The sequence below is a fragment of the Bufo gargarizans genome, chromosome 11 (assembly GCF_014858855.1).
Source record: "Bufo gargarizans isolate SCDJY-AF-19 chromosome 11, ASM1485885v1, whole genome shotgun sequence".
NCBI classification, from domain to species: domain Eukaryota; kingdom Metazoa; phylum Chordata; class Amphibia; order Anura; family Bufonidae; genus Bufo; species Bufo gargarizans.
The window spans coordinates 76,351,469-76,373,242 of NC_058090.1; the positions used below are offsets into that span (position 1 = coordinate 76,351,469).

General features: G+C 46.3%; 1 protein-coding gene across 7 annotated transcripts in view; it reads right to left on the reverse strand.

Annotated features, from left to right (window-relative positions):
- Positions 1-21,774, reverse strand: part of FUT8 (fucosyltransferase 8) — a 156,792-nt gene that overhangs the window by 122,452 nt on the left and 12,566 nt on the right. The window contains exon 1 of one of the 7 annotated variants that reach the window (XM_044272458.1): positions 12,605-12,623. The exons of the other annotated variants lie outside the window; for them this stretch is intronic. The gene's annotated coding sequence lies outside the window, so the exon portion shown is untranslated. Of the gene's footprint in view, positions 1-12,604; positions 12,624-21,774 lie in introns of those variants that run through there. 7 annotated transcript variants of the gene reach the window in all.

Sequence of the window (21,774 nt, forward strand, 5' to 3'; positions counted from 1 at the left end):
CTTGGCTGATATGAGCTCATTTACATACTATTTTCCCATGGAGCATTGCCTGCCGTTGAGTCTCTTCAATGAGAAACAGTACCCCCCCCGCGCTGCGACAGTAAACCAATATCTCCCCACTCATCTCATATGTTGCTGTGTAACACATTTGTCTTTATGGAGAATGGTAATACAAGTGGTTCCTCAAGTTACAATGGCCTCAGGATACACACTCAAAGACACATCTACAGATACTGGTGATCTGCCAAACTAATTTAATCAGTTTCTATGAGGAGGTAAGTTCTAGACTTGACAGCGGCGAATAAATGGACGTCGTGTATCTGGACTTCTCCAAAGCATTTAACACTGTACCACATGAAAGGTTAGTATATAAAATGAGAATGCTCGGACTGGGAGAAAACGTCTGTAAGTGGGTAAGTAACTGGCTGAGGGATAGAAAACAGAGGGTGGTTATTAACGGTACACACTCAGATTGGGTCACTGTCACTAGTGGGGTACCTCAGGGGTCAGTATCGGGCCCTATTCTCTTCAATATATTTATTAATGATCTTGTAGAAGGCTTGCACAGTAAAGTATCAATTTTCGCAGATGACACTAAACTGTAAAGTAATTAACACTGATGAGGACAGTATACTACTACAGAGGGATCTGGATAGATTGGAGGCTTGGGCAGATAAGTGGCAGATGAGGTTTAACACTGACAACTGTAAAGTTATGCACATGGGAAGGAATAATGCAAGTCACCCATACATACTAAATGGTAAAACACTCGGTAACACTGACATGGAAAAGGATCTAGGAATTTTAATAAACAGCAAACTAAGCTGCAAAAACCAGTGTCAGGCAGCTGCTGCCAAGGCCAATAAGATAATGGGTTGCATCAAAAGGGGCATAGATGCCCGTGATGAGAACATAGTCCTACCACTTTACAAATCGCTAGTCAGACCACACATGGAGTACTGTGTACAGTTCTGGGCTCCTGTGAACAAGGCAGACATAGCAGAGCTGGAGAGGGTCCAGAGGAGGGCAACTAAAGTAATAACTGGAATGGGGTAACTACAGTACCCTGAAAGATTATCAAAATTAGGGTTATTCACTTTAGAAAAAAGACGACTGAGGGGAGATCTAATAACTATGTATAAATATATCAGGGGTCAGTACAGAGATCTCTCCCATCATCTATTTATCCCCAGGACTGTGACGAGGGGACATTCTCTGCGTCTGGAGGAAAGAAGGTTTCTACACAAACATAGAAGAGGATTCTTTACGGTAAGAGCAGTGAGACTATGGAACTCTCTGCCTGAGGAGGTGGTGATGGCGAGTACAATAAAGGAATTCAAGAGGGGCCTGGATGTATTTCTGGAGTGTAATAATATTACAGGCTATAGCTACTAGAGAGGGGTCGCTGATCCAGGGAGTTATTCTGATTGCCTGATTGGAGTCGGGAAGGATTTTTTTTCCCCCAAGTGCGGAAAATTGGCTTCTACCTTACAGTTTTTTTTTGCCTTCCTCTGGATCAACTTGCAGGATGACAGGCCGAACTGGATGGACAGGTGTCTTTTTTCGGCCTTATCTACTATGTTACTATGTGTGATTGCCTAGAAAATCCAACCAATTTCACTAGTAAAACCCCTGTATCACTGAAGAGCAGTGTTGCAGCGCCTGTCTACAGTACAGTACGGTACTACATCTTCTGCATGGATGAGCTGCTTCTCTGGACACCAGGATGAGGACGTCCACATGTTGTTATCTTTCTGGTACAACGTGCCCTGTACAGGATCCTGAAGAAGTGCCCGTCCTCAGAAAAGTGTTTTCCCGCAGCTATTTCTTTCCATTACATTTAAGAACTTGCTTTATCTGTAATAGTCATCTGATTATTTTCTTAAAAATATATTTTTTTTCTAATTTTTGGTTGTCCCTTTTAGCAGGGCTGTGGTGTCAAAGCTAGTTTTGCATGGAGTCAGAAGAAAAAGTACAGACTCTGACTCCAGCTTAAAAAATTAATATTGTGTAATTAATGTATTAACTTTCATAGAAATTTTGAAAATACTAGAAATATTAATAATACATATATTTTATGTTCTATCGACCTAAAGTCCGCAGACCAAGCAGGCAATTATCGGGAAGGGACTGCTCTTTCCCAATAGTTGCCTGCTCGTCAGTGGAAGTGAAGAGCTGCATTTACATGTAGCAATCTCCTCCCCTGTATGGGGGTGAGCAATGGCTACCACCATCGCTCATCCTCATACAGACTGTTTCAGGGAAGCAGGTCTCTATTCACACGGCCGCAATATGCTGCCCAGAAACAATGATTACTCACCTGATGAACGAGCGTTTTACTAGATTCTCAGTTGATCGGCAGCACATTTACGCAGGTCTATTATAAGGAGCAAGCGCTCGTAGTCACATTCATTCCTGATAATTAACCCAGAATTGTGCAGAGTAAATCTGCCAAAAGCTCCTATTTATCAAAAACAGTGACCAGCAGGGTCTTCTACTGGTGACAGAGAATTACTTCTCGCCTTTCCTGTTCCTTTATACTCGGTATCTTCATGCTACTCCAAGGTCTTCACTGGAAACTGAGCTGCAAGGGCTCAGTAGTGAAGACCAGAAGAGGAAGATCATCTCAGAACTGCTAGACAGAAGAGGAAGACCGCATTAAAGGGGTTGTCTGGGAATAAGTAACTTTTCACAAGAGCCCACAACTTGCCTCCACTAGGGAAGGATTCACACTGGCCTGCTCCCTGCAGCTTAGGTTCTGCGCGCTGGCTCCTGTGTTTACTTCCTCACCAGCATGGTCACCTGCTCTGCTGCAGCCAACAACTGGCTTCAGTGGTGATGTGTCTCTTGTGGATATGTCAGACAACACTGCTGCACTTTTTACATTTTATGTACATGATTCTCTGCATTTCCAGGACATACATTTACAGCTTCTCTAACTTTTTCTAAGAACAAATTCATAGATTTCTTACAATTATTAAGTGTATAAGAGTGTTTCCCAGTTAAAGGCATAGCACATATCAGATTTACTTACAGGAATCTAGAAAGTGTCAGGAATTTCAGAAATTGTTTTCCAAGAAATATGGTTTAGGGCTCTTTCACACTTGCGTTCTTTTCTTCCGGCATAGAGTTCCGTCGTCGGGGCTCTATGCCGGAAGAATCCTGATCAGTTTTATCCTAATGCATTCTGAATGGAGTGAAATCCGTTCAGGATGCATCAGGATGTCTTCAGTTCCGGACCGGAACGTTTTTTGGCCGGAGAAAATACCGCAGCATGCTGCGCTTTTTGCTCCAGCCAAAAATCCTGAAGACTTGCCGCAAGGCCAGATCCGGAATTAATGCCCATTGAAAGGCATTGATCCGGATCCGGCCTTAAGCTAAACGTCGTTTCTGCGCATTGCCGGATCCGACGTTTAGCTTTTTCTGAATGGTTACCATGGCTGCCGGGACGCTAAAGTCCTGGCAGCCATGGTAAAGTGTAGCGGGGAGCGGGGGAGCAGTATACTTACCGTCCGTGCGGCTCCCTGGGCGCTCCAGAGTGACGTCAGGGCGCCCCACGCGCATGGATGACGTGATCGCATGGACACGTCATCCATGCGCATGGGGCGCCCTGACGTCATTCTGGAGCGCCCCGGGAGCCGCACGGACGGTAAGTATACTGCTCCCCCGCTCCCCACTACTACTATGGCAACCAGGACTTTAATAGCGTCCTGGATGCCATAGTAACACTGAAAGCATTTTGAAGATTGATCCGTCTTCAAATGCTTTCAGTTCACTTGCGTTTTTCCGGATCCGGCGTGTAATTCCGGCAAATGGAGTACACGACGGATCCGGACAACGCAAGTGTGAAAGAGCCCTTAAAGGATAACTGTCACATTTAGACCCCAATTTCAATTTTCATATATGTAGTTACTAATAACATGATATTCCAGAATCAGTTACTATTAGACTGACTTACCCCATATTTAATAAGATTCAGCCCTCAGCAACCAGTCTGCATAAAACTGCAATCTCACTATTCAGTTAAGATGGCCGCCACTGCCCTCACCCTGAGGCTAATCCCGCCTGCCCTCACTAGCCGGTAACAATAGCCCCCCAAAAGTGTCAGTAACCAGTTGTGCGCTGCTTTAACTCTGCATTCTCCAGCTCTGCTGAGTGAGGGAGCGTCTGCCAAGCGCAGGGACAGGGAGAAGTGCACACAGCCCAGGCACTGTTATCAGCTGCTGGGGAGGACCTGGCTTTAATCATTTACTTACAGTCCCTGGCTGTCAGTAATCTGACCTCGCACGCTGCGTGCCTCTGCGTCCTTAGTCCTTCAACACATAGACGGACCATGCCTAGCAACACTATTTTAAGCACAGGTAAAAATAGCCAGTACAGGGAACAAAACTGTGGAATTAAGGGGTAATTGAATACACAGTGAAAAGTTGAAATAGGGCCACCAAGGTGATATTAATCACCACAATCCAATACTCCCCCCAAAAAATAAAAAATATGACAGTTATCCTTTAAGTTCTAAGTAGTCTGATGACTTACATGATGGAGAGAAAAAGCCTGATGTCACCATTTTACTACATGGAATTTGTTATTACTAAATTATTGGCCATTTATGAAGACGTCGGAGACGGATAAAATGCAGGAGTCGGGGGCAGAACTTTGGCTGACAGACTCCACAGCCCCGCTTTTTAGGGCTTCAGAACCAAGTACTAGTTTTCAATCAAGTTGTGATCTCGAATTCCAATAATTTCAATTTACAACGGTTGTCCCAGGACTGACTGCTGTCGTAACCTGAATTTCGGCCACTTGTACTGATGAGAACTGGAGGACTATCTGCTTTTTTGGTCAAATATAAAAAGTAGAGATGTTCTTTAAAGTGTAACTGTCATATTTTTTTTTATTTGCTAGTTTATTACAGCTAGGCATGTATACCTGAGTTAGTCTGTCAATGATTGTCAAAAGATCTGTAATGACCTTATAATAACAGATTTCATTAATGTCCTCTGTCCCTTTCCACTGCTCCCTTAAAAGACAGTTGCTATGGTTCATCTGTCTCTGGCTAAGAAGACAGGAAGACGGAGGGGCGGTCCTTCACACTGCATGCCTGCATTAGGCTTCAGAGTGAGGAGGCGTGTCTCTCAGTAATCCAATCTGATTGGCTGGCAGGGAGCTGCTGGATACAGCAAGTGTGTATGGGAAGAGAGGGAAAGCAGTTTTGGCCTCAGAGAACTGGCAGAGGAGCCATCTTCAGAAGATCTTCATATTGTAGAGATTAAAACAGCCGTATCTAAAAAGGAAAAACTCAAGGAAAACAGTGGTATGTGAAGAAACTAAAGATTGCTTTATGCATAATGCTCCACCAGCAGTAACATATAGCCGGTGTCTAGCTGAGAGGTAAGGCGCAAGCGCATTAGGTGGCCCCTTCTCCCCGACTGTGGTGTGAAATTTCCCTACCCCGTCATTGTGCGCCTGCCCAGCACACCTCCTTCCAAAGCAAAGCTGGGAACGTCATGTCCAGAGCAGCCGCGTCACAACAGGAAGTGACGAGGGTAGGGAAATTTCATGGGTAGGGGCAATATCACGTAACACCGGCACTTAGTCCCATCTTGCCATGGAAGCAAAGAGATGGGACAAACCCTTTCACCGTGGAACGAGACAGAAGCGATGGAGCAGACATTTCTATACCATCCGAAAATCCAGAAAATCTGAAAGATGGCAAAAATAGTCTCAAACTGTAAGTAATGCTTTTTAGAAGTGGGACTACACAACAGGCAGACCGGTGCTCATGTAAACCAGCATCCGTGCCTCCATACAGATTCCTATGGGTGTCCTAATACAACGTGGTGTATCTATATGACAATTCCTCCTTCCCGCACACTGTCAGTGAATACCAGTGAGGCCTGCGTACCAGCGGCATGTTCTCTGGTCAGTCACCCGATCAGTCGAGAACGTCTTGCTGTCAGGACTCAGTACGCTGAACATTCATACTGTAATAAACAGCATCCATCACAGATGGCTTTAAGAACAAATGTTGACCACATCCGTGTATTTCTGTAGTCATGCAGTTTGCCCGCAATTAACTCATTAACTGCAAAATTTGCATTTTATAGCACTAAGCTGTGACGCCAGCTGGGATACGTGTCTTTATGGCCATGCACCCAGTTTATTGTGCACCTAGTGAATGATACCAGATCATAATATTCTATAATTCAGGAGGGCTGAGGGTTACCGACAGCTGCAGGGGCAACCACAAAGATCCGTGTGTGTATCCCCTCCCAAATAGGTGCTAAACTGCTGCCGCAAGATCACCCATATCAAACCAGAGACCCTGCTGATCAATAGGATACATGTCTTATGAAAATCAGTTGCAGTGTTCCCAAGCAATAAAAAATAAATAAATAAAAACTTTAGGCACTTTTCGTCTTTATGTAAATCCAGTGCCCCTCAGTTGTCACAGAAGGTGTACAGAAAACTAGAAGACACAAAATGAAGATCCGACTGATTGGATCCCAAACTTAGGAACAAAACAGAGAGCCCTGCATCAGACCTGGCTCTCTCCCTAACTGCTCAGCCTATGCGAAAATCCCAATGGTAGATGATCGCATATCCTCGTACCTCGACTGTATAACACCTGAACACCCTGTAATAGTGAGGGGACACGACCACCGGCTTCCTACACTTGATACGGAGGGAGTCAGGGTCACCTGGGATCCAGCAAACAGGAAAACACAAATGAACGAACAAAACGTATCTGTAGAAGACTCAGTAGTAGGATCAGCATGCACACACTCCAGGAAGTAATATAAACCGCAAAGTGATGCAGTATGGGGAGGGATTTAAAGGGATGCAATCAGTGCAACTACATGACAGCTGAGAGAGCCTAACGAGATGAGAAAATGAAAGCAAAACAAAAGGAACCTCAAGGAGGAGGTTCTGAAGGATGTCTGTCAGAGCTTCTCAGATGTCTGGTGGTGACATCAGTGTACTGAAGCCCTTAGACCTCATGCACACGAATGTGGTTTAGTTCTGCATCCGAGCTGCATTTTTTGTGGCTCAGATGTGGACCCATTCACTTCAATAGGGCCGCAAAAGATGCGGACAGCACACGGAGTTTCTCCGTTGCGTGGGGCCGCAAATAAACAAGCAGATCATGTCCTATTCTTGTCCGTTTTGCAGACAAGAATAGGCATTTCTTTTATGGGTGGCCCGTTCCATTCTGCAAATTGCAGAACGCACATGGGCGGCATCCGTGTTTTGCGGATCCGCAATTCGTGGACCGCAAAACACAGTGCGGTCATGTGCATAAAGAAGAACAGTTTTTTTTTTTCTCAGGAACTGATTTTCACAAGACAAGTATCATTTTGATCGGCAGGATCAACCCTACCCACGCAGTGTGTCTTGTTGAATAGGGCTGATCCTACGGACAGCTACTATTTGAGACATTTAAAGCAAACCCACATGATATACTGCAGGCATGGCCAACCTGAGGCTCTCCACCTGTTGCAAAACTCCAACTCCCAGCATGCTTAGACTGCCTACAGCTATCAGCCTGCAGCAGGGCATGATGGGAGTTGTAGTTTTACAACAGCTGGAGAGCCGCAGGTTGGCCATGCCTGATATACTGTATAAGGCAATTCTTGTTTCATAGCTGGGGGCCAGCAATAGAAAGAACACCAACCTTTTATTGGTAGGGGTCCAACATCCGGGACCAGTGCAGATGAATGCATTGATAGGGGTGCAGCACCCCTTCAATACTTACACTAGGGTAGTCCCATGCATACAAGGACGGCTGCAGCAACTGCGGCACTGTCCCATTAAAGGGGTTAAGATTAAGACATATTCCCTAGGCACAGGATAAGTGTCTGACTGGTCGGGGTCCGACTGCTGGGATCCCCCACTGATCACAATATCGGGGTCCAGTGTGCCGCACTATGTATGGAGCGCATGCTATCCCTCTGTAACACCTCCTCTCTTTCCAGCAGTCTGTATTCTGTCACAATGTCAGCCACTTTTGCTGCCAGTGCACCGACTGATCACAGCCTGCCATAAATGGCACCTGCACTCTACTAACCAGATCTGGATAGTTTCCTACTGGAAATATTGGAATAATCTCCATCCGCAATCTAACAGCAAACTGCACGCCGTAGTCCTTGCATTCGCTTTACTAATCCGTGGTGGCTTAACCGGAAAAAATAAAATAAAATCTAAGTTAATGTGTCGACCATCACATTTTAATGCATTACAACATGCAAATGCAGAGTACTGTATGCAGGGCCTGCGCCCGGGTAATCTAGCCGTCGTCCCCGATAATGTCACTGGCCTGAAGAACAAATGATTGTGACACTCAGACAGGTCCGGCAACAAGGAGAAGTCATTTACCATGGAGTTTAATAACTCCGAGATGAACATCAGCGCCCGGGCCCAGCGGACGAGCCAGACAATGTTCCCTATTTTAATTCTAATTGCAAAGTACCATTGTGAAGATGGCAATATACAAGATCTATACTGGCGAGGCAATGGCCTGTAATAACAGCGAGAAACCGTATTACTGGCTCTAACATGAGCGCCGCGCACAGAGGCCATTAGCTTTTAAAATCAATTGGCAGTGAAGTAATGGCTTTCCTTTCTTAAGGTCTGTGGCCTAGTTACAGTCCTATAGTGGAAGACACGTATGTGCATTAGGGATAATCACAGGAAAAGGTCTATTTTAGCACAAGGACCGGACTTCGCTCGGGTAGATTTCATTTAATGTTTGTGTGTGTCGTTAAAAGGTATCGACAGTATCCACTATAACAGTGACCTCTACAGCACCCCGCCCCTTTAACAGTAACATCCACAGCGCCCTCCCCTTTAACAGTGACCTCCACAGTGGCCGCCCCTTAATTAGTGACCTCCACGGTAACCTGTCTCGTTAACAGAGCTCCATTCCCTTAACAGTGTCATCCACAGGGCCCGCCCCTTTAACAGTAACATCCACAGCGCCCTCCCCTTTAACAGTGACCTCCACAGTGGCCGCCCCTTAATTAGTGACCTCCACGGTAACCCGTCTCGTTAACAGAGCTCCATTCCCTTAACAGTGTCATCCACAGCGGCCGCCCCTTTATTAGTGACCTCCACAGCGGCCGCCCCTTTATAAGTGACCTCCACAGTACCCCGTCTCATTAACAGAGCTCCGTTCCCTTAACAGTGACCTCCACAGCGGCCGCCCCTTAATTAGTGACCTCCACGGTAACCTGTCTCGTTAACAGAGCTCCATTCCCTTAACAGTGTCATCCACAGGGCCCGCCCCTTTAACAGTAACATCCACAGCGCCCTCCCCTTTAACAGTGACCTCCACAGTGGCCGCCCCTTAATTAGTGACCTCCACGGTAACCCGTCTCGTTAACAGAGCTCCATTCCCTTAACAGTGTCATCCACAGCGGCCGCCCCTTTATTAGTGACCTCCACAGCGGCCGCCCCTTTATAAGTGACCTCCACAGTACCCCGTCTCATTAACAGAGCTCCGTTCCCTTAACAGTGACCTCCACAGCGGCCGCCCCTTTATTAGTGACCTCCACAGTGGCCGCCCCTTTATTAGTGACCTCCACAGTACCCCGTCTCATTAACAGAGCTCCGTTCCCTTAACAGTGACCTCCACAGCGCCCTGCCCCTTTAAAGCTGACCTACAACAGTAAAGAAAAATGGCTGGGTTGTTTTGAAAATCTGGTGTAAAACTATGTGTATGTGGAGACTAAGGGCCTGCAAGCTTCTATTGGCTGATAAGGGTCAGATGACCAGGCTTCTATTGGCTAATGCATTTTTTGGGACTATCTCAGGACGTTACTTGATCGAGAGCGGAGACCTGGTCGAAAACCTGATGTACCTGTGAGCCTAATTTTGTGATTGTAAATGTAACGGTGCGGATTCCTTGACATATATACACTCAGCTTTATATATTAGATGCCATTTGCCGTTTTCATGGCCCAGGATCAAGAGCTAAAACAGAACCACAATGGTCCAGGCCCCTTAAAAGGGCTTTCCAGGACTTACAACAGATGACATACGAGTCTGAGTGTCTGATGCCGGGCATCCGGACTGATCAGCTGATGTGGCCTCGGCCTGTGACATCACGTCCATTGGTGTGGCACTGTGCTAGGGATACTATGAAGGAACCACAGCAAAGTGGCCTCCTCCGACAGCTGACCACAAGGGGTGCCAGGAGTCTGACATTATGTGAAGGATTCGTGCTAAATATTAGATCGCGCGGGTCCAACCACAGTGACCCCAAGAACGAGGGTTCCCAAGTGCTCTATCTCAATTGAGTGTTAGTGCATGTAAGTCTACAGCTCCATTGACTTCTATGGGACTAATGGACCATAGAAGGCCCCCCCCCCCCTCTTTTAAACTGCAATCCTTACTACGACGGCCCTCATTGCCATGGCTCCCCACGCATATGTCATCGCTACGCATTGTAAACATGTGCGCCGCACAGCCAATCAGATTGTGATGTCGTGTGATGTGATCTGTGAAGTCATGTCCCTGGGCGGAGCAGTGATAGGGGAGCGTCTATGTAAGGAGCTGGGTGGGAGGAGCTATAATCTAGCTGGGTGGTGTCAGGGCAGTGCTGGCGCTGTGGCAGAAGAAGAAGACGTGCACAGGAACAAGAAGTGCCACATACAGGATGTAAACAGACCAGCGCGATTGCTTAAGGGCTCATGCAAACAAACGTAAGGGCTCCACGCCCGTATTGCGGACCACAAACGGCGGGTCCGCAATATACGGGCACTGGCCATGTGAACTCCGCAATCTGCAAGATATGTCCAAAGATATGACGTGTCCGATCTTTTGCGGAATGGAGGCATGGATCGAAAGCCCACGGAAGCACTGCGAATCGCTTCTGTGGGCTTTTGGGCTGTGTTCCCGCATCCCAAAAGATAAAACATGTCCTATCTTTGGTAGATCATGGACCCATTCAAGTCAATGGTGCACGGGAGAGCGAATGAGCTCCGACATGGTGAAAACAGGTATAAACAAAAAAAAAAACTGTCCCTTCGCCTGTGCCTGACAGACGGCTGTTCTCTGCATAAGCGCTGTCAGTCAAAGGCGAACGGGCACGGTTACCTTGACTTCAATCGCAACTCGAAAATAGCGCGAGCAGGGGATAAAAGAACGTTTTTTCCCTGCTTTTACCGCATGTGACTGCAGGAAGAAAATCATCATTAGAAACACACTGCTGGCTACTTGAAGGTTCTGCTGGTGGTTTTGGCTGCTGACAGGTTCCCTTTAAGCGGCTAGGCTTGCACAGGATGCAGTATTGTGGGTTATCATCTGCAGCGCCCATACACGGACACCTTCCAGGTTTACTCTAGGAGGTGCACTCATTTCCTATCTGTTCATGACTAAACAGCGCTCGTCACGGAGAGGAAACATCATACTTAAAGTGTAACCGATACCAACACCGTCATCCGGCGTCTTATCAGATAAACTGATAAAGGACAAGACAACGATGCAGTGGAAGCCTGCGTGACATTGGTGTCGTAACTTCTGCCGCCGCTGAATCATAAGGCTACCCGCACACAGGTGCAGGAAGACTTGCAGAAAATCTGCACGGATTTCTGGGCATTTCCTCACCAAATCTGTATGTGTTACTTGCGGATTTTGTTGCAGAGTTGATGCAGTGTTACCGCACATTTGAGAAGGGTGAAATCCTCTCAAAAAGGAAAAAAAACAAAACAAAAAAAAACACACAGACTGCTGACGTGCTGCGGATTTCACAATCCTCGCGGCAGGTCAATTTCCGCACGGAAGGAAACAAAAAAAGCAATGATGTCATGAGATTTGTCTAATCTCATTCACTTTGCTGCACCTGTATTAATGGTTCCTGGTAATGTTTTTTGCATACTTTAATAGCAAATCATAAACCCAGTGCATGAAAGGGAGCATGCCTGACTATCCAGGGTTTGTCTGCATTCTGTAACCATGGTGACACATAGGTCTGGATAGGAGCTGCAGACATAAAATGGTAGGATAGTTTTAATCAAAAAATAAATAAATATATATATATAATTTTTTTCTTTCTTTATTTAGATGCACAGGAGCAACACATGATACAGAATAATCTCTTATGGGGTCAGATTAAATTAGTTTAAAAACAGAGAACCCCAACCTGTGCCCAAAACCGTGCCTGCACCGCTGCCATATTCCCAGCCACTTCCAGTCCCCACAGGATCAGGAAGTTAATTGGTCTTGTTACGGCTGCGACCAGTCCCTGGCCTCAGTGGTCACATGTGCCAGCAGTGATGTGCCATTCAAGCACATGTGACCAGCGAGGCCTGAGACCTTAGGATATGTCATCAGTATCGGGCCGGTGGAAGCCTGACTCCCAGTACCCCCATCCATCAGTGGTTTATACTAGTCGCGGCACCTACATGAATGGGAGCAGTGCTGCAGTAACCAGTCACAGCCACTACAAGGTGGACGGAGCTGTGTATTACCAGCAATATCGTGCTTGCTCTGAGGTTGCCATAGCAATGTCAACCGACTCCTCTGTGCATGCACATCATGTCATGTGACCACCAGAGTTATAAATGTGTTGTCCATACGATACTTAACCTTCATACATATGTACAGATCAGAACGTGTCTTCTGCTTGTGGGGGTCTACTAGGAAGGATCTGAATTTTTTCTTGGGGGTTCAGTCTTTCGTACCTAAACTCGAGAATCCGATTTATCTAGTGTGTAAGCGGTTGGCGGCTGGAACACCATAAAACACTGACGGGGGCTATTACAGAAGCAGGCTTGATTCACAATGACTTTACCTCATAAATCTGGAGAAGAAAGCAACAACAATAGAAAAATAAATTAAAAAAAATCAACAAAAATACAACATAAATCAGCAAATGCATTTTGCAAATCATATCAAATGCTTAATAAAAAAATTATAAAAATCAATACTCCACATCTCCAGTCTGACCATAGCATGGTTTATAATTTACCTCCTCATTAAAGCTAGGTCGATGGGTTCTCAGAAGATCCCTCCTTCCTATAAACATACCATCCATGGAGGTTTTCCTGAACATTTTAGCCGGCATTTAACCTCACTGTGTAAACAAGGGTGAGGAATTTCTTAATGGACTTTTCACAAAATTGATTATCCCCCCTCACACTGCCGAGTACAGCACTTATTTCCGACAGTCCCACAGACGTTGAATGGAGAAGGCAGGCCACTATGCCATTAAGAATCCTTCCCACTGTACTCGGGGCCACATTCTAGTGGTCAGTGGGGGTCCCAGTCGACCAGCCATCTACCACCTATCCTGTGGGTAGGTGAGGTGCACTCCGTCCATAAAAGTGAATGGAGAGGTGCGCGCACCACCACTCCATTCCAATAGGGGACTCCAGGATTACCATTTTCGTGATCGATAGGGGTCCTAACTGTTGGACTTTTAGCGATCCTGTGGGTAAAGCTCTGTTAGTGGGAAAACCCCTTTAAAGATAGGACGTGATGAGTAAAGGTTCCCTGGCTTCACTTGCAGATTTCGGCAGGATCAGCTGAAGTCTAATGTGTATAGGGATTACCCGACTTTCCCCAAATGAAAGTCACTGAGAGATAGGGGAGAAGGTCCATGACTCCCCCATAAAAATGCATGCTGACTGTGCATATCCCACGCCATTGCCTGCTGTCAGACACAACTGGTGCGGTTTTCATGATCCTTTTGCCCCAGGGGGAGTGGTGACCAGCTGCAATTATGTCTCCCACACATAGTACCCATAGAGAACAAGTCATCTTACTGCCCACCTCTGTAGTGCAGTCTCAAAAGCAGCAAGACTAATATTAGACAGCAGTAATGAGTGGTGTAGCTGTAAATCCAGCACTGGGGTAAGGCAGAACACTTACTGGAGCCACCGGCAACCTCTCTGGTCTCCCTCCAGCACCATACCCCCCCCCCATGCAAAGACTTCTATATGAAGATAATAAAACTGTCTCGGATTTTGACAGATTTTAGCAGAAAACTGAGGATAAATGGGTGCAGTGCAGGAGGCTAATAAATGGAGAAAGAGGAATTTGGATGGATGGCACTGTTATGGGGAGGGGGATCTGTAGATGACACTATATAGCATCTTATGCTATATGTCTCATCCACAGATCTCCCCCATAACAGTGTCTACCGAGTCCCAATACACCGGCCCCACCGCTCACAGCAATATCTAAAGAGTATTCCTTAACAGTTACCCTGCAGTAACTTTTACTTAAACTTTAAATCAGCGCTATGAATTGATTTTTAATACCTTACAAAATCAAATACAATGAAGCTCCGGTAACAGGCAGGGCGGGCGGCAGCATAATGTCACTTACGTGACGCACCTGCGCCGCCCACTTTATGAATAACGCATGCGGAGCAGGCGCATCACGTGAGTAAGTGACGTTACGCCTCCGCCCGCTCTGCCTGTTACTGGAGCTTCATTGTAAGGTAAAATAAAGATGCGCTGATTTAAAGTAAACCGCCCGCATAGCAACGAATTGGCGATTATTCGATAACGGGATTTGTCGACAACGAATCCAGTTATCGAATATTATCAATAAAGTCGGTTAATCGCTGCAGCCCTACATGTTAGCAGCAGCTCTCTGCTATGACTAAGAGGGGGCCTGCTCTTTTACAACCATATGCACTTTAGATGGATATTGAAGTTTTTTTTTCTGGTGACAATGGCATTACTCAGTGAGGGGTTAAAGGATTACTCACCTCACCAGTCCCCCACTGCTGAGACCAGCTTCTCTGCACTTCCTGCTCTTGGCTTAGCACACCTGCTCAGCCAGTCACTGTTGAGGCAGGTCAATGTTGTGGCCAGTAATTGGCAAAGCAGGCAGGCATTTCAAACCATTTCGCACGTTTTGAGCCGGGACCAGGAAGTGAAGAACAGCGGGGACCAGAGCAGCATCAGAACAAGGGCTGCTGGGAATAGGTGAGGTGAGTAATGATTCCTTTTTTTTTTTTTTTTTCAGTCAGCGAGAACTTGGCTGAAAATTGTTGTATAAACACCCAATTATGTCATCTTTCAAGGAAAGCTGACAAACCATGAAGTATTTTCTCCTGTAAACAGCAAGAAAACATGTCCTCTTAATCAGGTTTTATCCCTGTGATTTTCATCCTCAGGTGTCAGTCACCCTCAGCTCTTATATTAACAGGGGGATTGCAGAACATTTTAGAGCAAGGTGCTGTAGGCAAGAAGAGAACTGTAACGCATTTTTAAAAAAATCCTACTTTTCTATCAAAAAGTAGAAGACGCAGCCTTAATATATAGCTCTCTATACAATATATATATATATATATATATATATATATATATATATATATATATATATATATATATATCTCTCATCTAGAGGCCACACATGGCACAGAGGTAATAAGACATGACACTTTCACATATTCTTCCCGACCCTTCCCATACAGACACATAGCAGAACCTGATAGTCACATGATAGTCGGCCGCACCCAAAAAACTCAGCCGACTTTATGTGTGTACGGCCAACGTTAAGCACTTGACAAAATGCTGTGGATGAATTTGTACAAAGTAACCCACATAAAACACATACCCAAGGTGCTTTACAGATCAGAGGTGTCACAGGGCCCTCAGCTATCACGTGGCAGTACGGTACAGCCCCATTGTGTGGCTGGCCGCAAACAGAAAAGCCATGTCCATCTACGGCTACCAAAAGCCGCAAAAATTTACAACAAATTTGTGCGGCCACTGGTTGCCATGGGCAGACCAGACATGGAAACATGCGAGCAGCCGCACAATGTGGACGTACCCTTATAATGTCCTCTTATGTCCAAAGAGAAGCCACTGGACCTGCTCAGATACCAGGGCCTGGGTCCTACTATGACCCCTGCATCTACTCTAGTTATGCTGAAGACCACCAAATCCTACTCAGCGTAACCCACTCTACTGGAAGTCACTGCTCTATCTTTTTCTTCACATCATTCTGACCGCGTGTTCCTCAATTTGCTGACTCTACATCTTCTCCTCTTCCTCTTTCTGTTGAGGTTCCTCTGGGTTCAGTTCTGGGGCGTCTCCTCTTTGTTCTCTACCCAGCCCCTATTGTTCAGCAGTTTTAGCTTTCAACACCATCTCTATGCTGATGACTACATCAGCTATATCCCTCATCTTGTGACATCACTCATGCACTACCGCACAACATCAGTGATTGTCCGCTTTCTCTAACATGTCTTCTTCTACCTCATCTTTCAAAAACAGAACTTCTTGTGTTTCAACCATCTTAGGCTACTTTCACAACCAGCAAAAACGCTTCCGTTACTGATAATACAACCATCTGCGTCCGTTATGAATGGATCCGGATGTTTTATCTTTAACATTGCCAAGACGAATCCATCATGAACTCCATGAAAAAAAGTCAATAGGGAACGGATCAATTTTCTATTGTGGCAGAAAAAACGGATCCGTCACCATTGACTTGCATTGTGGGCCATGCCGGATCAATCTTGCTACGCATCCCAGGACGGAAAGCAAAATACAACATGTTTGGGTTTGCTCTACGGTATGGGAACGCAACTAAACGGAACGGAATGCATTTTGGAGCACTCCGTTCTGCTCAGTTCAGTTTTGTCGCCATCGACAATAAATGGGGACAAAACGTAGGCTTTTTTGTCCGGTATTGAGACCCTATGACGGAACTCAATACCATAAAACTTAAAAGCTAGTGTGAAAGTAGCCTAACTGACCAAACCTGGTGTTTCCATTTCTGGCCCCCTATATTCAGTCACTTGCTCCCGTCTTCTGAACCTGAGAAATATCTCCAGAGTCCAGACTTTTCTCACTGAGGAAATAGCAAAAACTCCCAGTCGTCCTGATCCATTCCTCCTCCTCCCCCATCCCCACTAAACTTTCCCTTCTAATTTAAATCGAGTATGAGTAAGCCAGGATCACCCCTTTGTCCAAACACTACGCCACGCTGTGCCAGTCACTACACTGGTTAGGCTGGTTTCACATCTGCAGCACAGCTCTCCTGCAGGCTATTCTGGTGGAGAACGCCCTGCCTGAGTTCTCCGGATTCAGCATTGCCAGACTCTGCCCGCCTGACCCCATTGACTATAATGGGATCTAGCGGAGATCTGACCACCTCCCGGCAAATATGCTGGGATTTGGCAAGACAAAAACCACTGCACTCAATTGATTTTGTCTGGCTGATTCCCGGCCTTCTCAGCCGGAGCGGACAGCCCCACATGTGAAGGTGGCCGTATACTTATCACTCTCGCCCACATGCTCTCCGCAGCGCTGCACCTCCCTAATCTCTCACGACCAGCCATGCTCTCCATTCTGCCAACAATCTTAGATCAAGGGTTCTTTCACACGGGCACACTTCTGCCCACTAAGGAGAACTGATCAACAATATAGCATGTCAGTTGGCGCACATTTAACCCCTTGAGCCTCTGCATCAGAATAGTATGTTGCTCCAAGTAGATAGTTAGGCCATATTACTACAACGTTATGAAGGCTCAGGACCTGTGCAGGTGCCTGTATTAGGGTACGTCTACACAGAGATTATGGGCGCGACACACGTATCGCAGTGTAGCAGACTGCCATAGGAATGAATGGGGCAGCTGTGGGGAATTGCTGTATAGATGTACTGTACCCTTATACAGCTGGCACTTCATGCTCATTGCTAGGATTCCAGATAACTCCGATCCCACCAGTTTAACCCCTTAGATGCGGTAGTCAATGGCCACAACACCTAAGTGGTTAGAGTGGAGGAACTCCCTCTCTCACCCCATTGGCACCTCTGTAATGCCATTGTGAGGGCCCCATTTCCCCGACAGTTTCGCAAACCACAGGGACTACCCGTCTAGCTTGCTGTGGTTTTGGCTGCTCCCGTCTCTCTCTTTGCTCTCTGCAAGTCCCACGTTTCTCAATGCATACATCTCAGACATTTGACTGACTGGATCATGTGCTGGTGTCAGCCCGGGGAGAGTAGCTAACCTGGTGTTCCACGTAGAAAGGAGAAGGCTGCAGAACACCAGAAGCCGAGAACCTGCTCCATCCACGCCTCAGCCTGGAAATCTCAATGGCTTCCTGGGTCTCTCCCGTCCCGATGCATCTACCCCTCCACGTAAACATCCGACAAATTACCCGCTCATGTGATGTTCCTCGGGGTGCTCATGGAGCTGCATCACTTGCCCTATGGTTGACCCTGACAGATTCAGACCATCCTTTTTTGCAGTCCTCAGAGACTAACAAGCAGTGATAATCTGCATGGAGCATAGCACAGTCAGTGGGACATCCATGAAATGCAAGGACGCACCAAGTTCTCCTGAGTGAGAGAGTCACCTTAGCAGCTCTATGCTTTAGGCTAAGAGAGATAAATGAAGGGGGTCCCAAAATTTAAGCCTCCACCCAAGTCACTCAGAATACCCTAACAGGGCAAGGGTTCTCTTATCTCATTTAGTTCTGACCAACAGCCAACCGACACAGGAGTTTATTGCTATAGAGTACTAGTGACTGGCATAACTAGTGCATATGCGGATCAGTTATGCCTGCCATAGATCTTGGATACGTGAGCCCGCTTTGAGGAAAGTAGCGGAGGCTAGTGGTTCTGGGGATCTGCCATCCTCCTGCATGAAGGACGGCGGCTATAAGCGAGGCGCGTAGTGTGAATGGAAATACCATCTATGCCAAATGACTTTTCAAATTAGAGCTAAAGTTCCCACAAGATCTATCACACATCAGAATGAGGACAAGCAGGAAAGAGCTGCTCCTGTATGTGCGGAGAAGAGCCTTTTATGAGTCACTCCGAGAGCAGGAAATGCTGGGCAAATATTGACTAAATGACATTGTCGACTTTCTACGAACAGATTCCTTGTATCAATACAAAGGCCGCAATATTCAGACTACATCTAGGGGATGTTCACACCTTGCGGACACTGCAGATTCCAAAGTGTATTACAGTACTAGCAAAGTGTATGAGATTTTATTTTTTAATTTAAAAAATAAAAATAATAAAATAAAATAAAGAAAGAAATCGCATCTGCATGCTGTGGAAAGTGACCTACGGCGCAAATTTTACATCCACAGCACGTCAAATTATGCTGCAGGTTGTCACTGTGGCAAATCTGAGAAAAATCTGCATGTAATAATTGGATTTTGCTGTACACTGAATCTGGATTTTGGTGCAGAATTGCAGCAGAAAATCCTCCCCATTTGGCCGTAGTCTAAAAGGGTATTCCCATCTCACGAAGTGAGAAGCTGCCACCACTTTATGATGGGTCAGGTCTGAACTCTAAGACTCTGTTCACACCAGGTTTTTTGCCAATGGAATTTAGTGCGGCATTTGCCTGCAGTAGGCGCAGAACATAACTGCCATTGTTTTCACATTGCACTTCTAGCGGTTGCCATTTATAGCTGCGACCAAGCCTTTCTTGGCACCCTGTCTGCTCACGGTTTAGCTCCACTCAATAGGGCTGAATCGCAAGCGGGTCCACAGCATTCAAGTTAAAAACCATGGCAGCTCCTGCACAGCATATGCAAAACCCACCGTGTGAACTAACCCTAAGATCCCACAACCAAAGGGGTTTCACACAACCGTATTTTCGGTTCGCACTGTTTGCAGATCAGATCCGGCCCCATTCATTTCAATGGGGCGCAAACGATGCCGATAGAACACCGTAGCTCTTGCGGACAAGAATAGTAATTTCAAACAAATGGCAGTGTGAGGAATATGGATTATTATTTAATGTCAGCCATGTTCTTACACCAGCCATCTGCTAGCAGAGGGAGGAGCACCGCAGGGGGTCTTGGCTTCAAACAAGCCACTAGTTTACACATAGCACCTACTCCAGCCAGCCAGGAACCCAGCTAATGGAACAGGAAAAACCTCTCTGCAGGGAAACTAAGCCATTCACCACTTCAATCAAATTTATCAGACATCATGGTACCGGAGATTCATAAGGAATTATGAATTGCCCGGCCACAACAGGCATAAACCAGATATATATTTGTGTCCCTGTGGCCACGATGAACAGGCCCATGGTCATAGTTTGGTGGTGGGATGCAAGGGAGGGGACATCACGCCTTGGTAACCAGTGACTATACCGTATCTCGCTGGCTCTACGTATTTGACATCCGACGGCAGCGAGGTGCATCACAGGCGGGATGTGATGTGCAAAATGAGGACTTGCAGACCACAAGATGGATACGGTCGTGTAAATGCCCCCTAAAGGGGACCAGATGCAGTTGCCTGCACAGTGGGTGGCTGGAAGCAACTCTGCGCAGGGAAAACTAAGAAGGGAACACAGCAATAAATCAGGGATGCGATCCATTCCTGCTTAGGATTGGTAGAGATCTCGCTCAGTTACTGATGGCATATCCCAACAATATGCCATCAATACACAGCAGAAGATGGAAATACCCCTCTAGGGTCCATTCAAACCACAGTATTTCTCAGTACGCAACCATTCCGCAAATTTGCTGAATGGATGCGGACCCATTCATTTCAATGCGGACAGCACACAGTGTAGTTCCGTTCCGCAGCGTCGCAAAAAAGATGGAGACAAGAATAGGACGTGCTCTAATTGCGGACTGGCCCTGTGCAGTCCGCAAAATTAAGAACACCCGGGGGGTATCTGTGTTTTGCGGATCCGCAATTTGCGGACCGCAAAACACTTGCAGATGTGTGAATGCACCCTTAACAGCGTTTACAAATGTAGAATGATCATTGTCAAATCAGGACCTAGAGTAGAAAGCAGCTTCAAAGAGCATCTCTCACACACGAACATGTGCGCCCCGTGGCCGTGCTGCGGGCAGCAATGCACGAACATCCACCATGGGGCAGCCGCATCGGATCGCAAAAAGATAGGACATGTTCTATCTTTTTGCGGAACGGAAGTACGGGATGAAACCTCACGGAAGCACTCCATAGTGCTTCCGTAGGGTTCAGTTCCGCACCATTCCGCATTCGTGATGCGCAATGCGGCCACGGAGCGCACACGTTCGTGCGCAATAAGCCTAAGGCCTAATGCACACGGCCATTGTTTTGGTCCGCATCCGAGCCGCAGTTTTCAATGCGGCTGCAAAAGATGCGGACAGCACAGCGTGAGCTGTCTGCATCCGTTGCTCAGTTCCGTGGTCCACAAAAAAAATATACCTGTCCTATTCTTGTCTGTTTTGTGGACAAGATTAGGCAGTTATATCAATGGCTGTCCGTGCCGTTCCGCATATTGCGGAACGCACATGGACGCCATCTGTGTTTTGCAGATCCGCAATTTGTGGACCTCAAAACACACAACAGTCGTGTGCATGTGGCCTAAGGCCTCTTTTTCTTTTCCCTTTTACGGGCCGTTTTTTGCGGTCCATATACGGTTAATGGTTCCACAAAAAAAAAAAAATACAATTTCCGTTCTGTTGAAAGATAGAACATGTCCTATTATTGTCCCCAAATCACGTTCCGTGGCTCCATTCAAGTCAATGGGTCCTCAAAAAAACGGAACACATATGGAAATGCATCCGTATGTCTTTCGTATCCGTTCCGTTTTTGCGGAACTATCTATTGAAAATGTTATGCCCAGCCCAATTTGTTCTATGTAATTACTGTATACTGTATATGCCATAGGGAAAAATGGAACGGAAAAACGGAACAGAAACCAAAAAAAAACTGAACAACTGACCGCAAAACACTGAAAAAGCCATACGGTCGTGTGAAAGAGGCCTAAGGGCTCATGCACACGAACGCTTTTTGCGTTCAGTATACTGGCAGTTTTTTTAGTGCAGTATGCGTTACTTATAC